The following is a 2,500-nucleotide window of genomic DNA, read 5'->3' on the forward strand; positions in this document are numbered from 1 at the left end:
TAATTTTCTCAGCCAAACCTTCAGCCGGGGTGGTCTGTGTTAGAAATAAAAAAATGCGACGAAGTTTCTTCACAATCGAGTTTTCAAAAATAATGAAAAGCAAGCCGCGGCCCAAAAAAATGGGTGTTACGAAAGCAAGTAAAAATTTTCTTCGGCGCAATCGAGTTTTCTTTACAGCGTATAATGCTTTATGAAACTCTCAGCCACGGCCCATAAACTCTCAGCCGTGGTGGTCTGTGTTAGGGAAAGCAAGTAAAAATGAGACTTCGATCGTTTTCTTTACAGCGTAGCAAAACTCGAGTTTTGGTGGCCTGTTACAGCGTAAAAATGCGACGAAGTAATCTTTTTATGAAACTCTCAGCCGCGGCCCATAAAACTCTCAGCCGGGGTGGTCTGTGTTAGGGAAAGCAAGTAAAAAATGCGACGAAGTTTCTTCGGCGCAATCGAGTTTTCTTTACAGTGTATAATGCTTTATGAAACTCTCAGCCACGGCCCATAAAACTCTCAGCCGCCGCCCATGAAACTTTTAGCCACGACCTGGTGCTGGCCTATGTTTTTAGCACCTATAGCAGTGCAAGATGCACGATCATGGCTAACCTTAAAATTCAATAAGATAAAATCTACTGAAGAGGTTAGAGGGCTGGAATTTGGTACGTTTGATGAATGGAGGGTGGATGATCAACATACCAATTTGCAGCCCTCTAGCCACTGTAGTTTTTAAGATCTGAGGGCGGACAGAAAAAGTACGAACAGAAAAAGTGCGAACAGCATAAAGTGCGGACACCATAAAGTGCGGACGGACAGACAAAGCTGGCACAATAGTTTTCTCTTACAGAAAACTAAAATTCATGTTTCTCGATAGAAGCCAAATTATATTGTTTTGGACAAAACATTTGATATCAGAGATATTCTAATCTCATCCTGGATAGTTTTTCATCCTGGGGGTATATATTGCGATGAATTTAAATGCTTTGCTTTTTAAATAATAAATAACTGAGAATACAGATAAAAAGAAATATGAAAATCTGTGAAATAAGACGGAATAACTAACTGGTAAATTAAAATGATATAGTTGAAAATATTATCACAAAACATTGTAAGCATTTATATATTGTTAATATCATTTTCTTCCTGCAGATAAACTTTCGTTAATGAAATATATACGCCATAATTAATGTGTATTATCAGCTTGGCACTTTACCTACCGGGATTTATTCATTTCCCAAGATTTATTCTGTGAAAGAGTGATTATCAGTATATTATATATATATATATATATATATATATATATATATATATATATATATATATATATATATATATATATATATATATATATATATATATATATATATATATATATATATATATATATATATATATATATATATATATATATATATATATATATATATATATATATATATATATATATATATATATATATATATATATATATATATATATATATATATATATATATATATATATATACTGATTATACTGATAATCACTCTTTCACTTTATTCTGCATATCAAACACCACCGGGAAAAAATTGAAAACTGTTGACAATCCGTTTTTCATTTTTCCTGGAGGTGTTATATATATATATATATATATATATATATATATATATATATATATATATATATATATGTGTATGTATATATATATATGTATATATATATATGTGTATGTGTGTGTATGTATGTGTATGCGTTTTGCCGTTTACAAAATAAAAATGTGAAATCTTAGTTTTTTTGTGAAATTTGCGCCCCAGTCTCAGGCAAAAGCGAAATGAGGCTCTATTTCAGGAAAATATTTGAAAAGCTGATATGACGAGGTAAGAGACTAATGAGAGAGAGAGAGAGAGAGAGAGAGAGAGAGAGAGAGAGAGAGAGAGAGAGAGAGGTGACGTAGGGGAGGATGGAAAGTAATTAATTAAGGGGAAGCGACGTGATTACATTGCATGATGTATAGAAAGCAGGAAGGGATGACAAAGTGAAGGATTAAAATTTGACGAAGGAACGGAAGGTTGATGGGAGGGAGGGAGCTTGCACTGTTGCTGTACTAGAAGCCACATGCACACGAGCACAATCATGCATTCACACACGCACGCACAAACATACATACATACATATATATATATATATATATATATATATATATATATATATATATATATATATATATATAGAGAGAGAGAGAGAGAGAGAGAGAGAGAGAGAGAGAGAGAGAGAGAGAGAGAGAGAGAGAGAGAGACTCATGGTTTTATGTCTCCCCTGAATGCCCTTCACTTTCCCCATTACCAAGTGAATAATTAATCTGCATTTTATAGTATTTCAATTGATTTCATGAATGAGGATGACCAGTTCCATAACCTCATTATCGAAGGAAATGGACGTGAGAGATCTCCCCTTGTCACATCCAAATACTGCATTGTTCGGGGCAGGAATCCTTTGAGACACAGGTACTGTTTTGTATTGGACTCACAATAAG

The sequence above is a fragment of the Macrobrachium rosenbergii genome, chromosome 23 (genome assembly GCF_040412425.1).
Source record: "Macrobrachium rosenbergii isolate ZJJX-2024 chromosome 23, ASM4041242v1, whole genome shotgun sequence".
NCBI lineage: Eukaryota > Metazoa > Arthropoda > Malacostraca > Decapoda > Palaemonidae > Macrobrachium > Macrobrachium rosenbergii.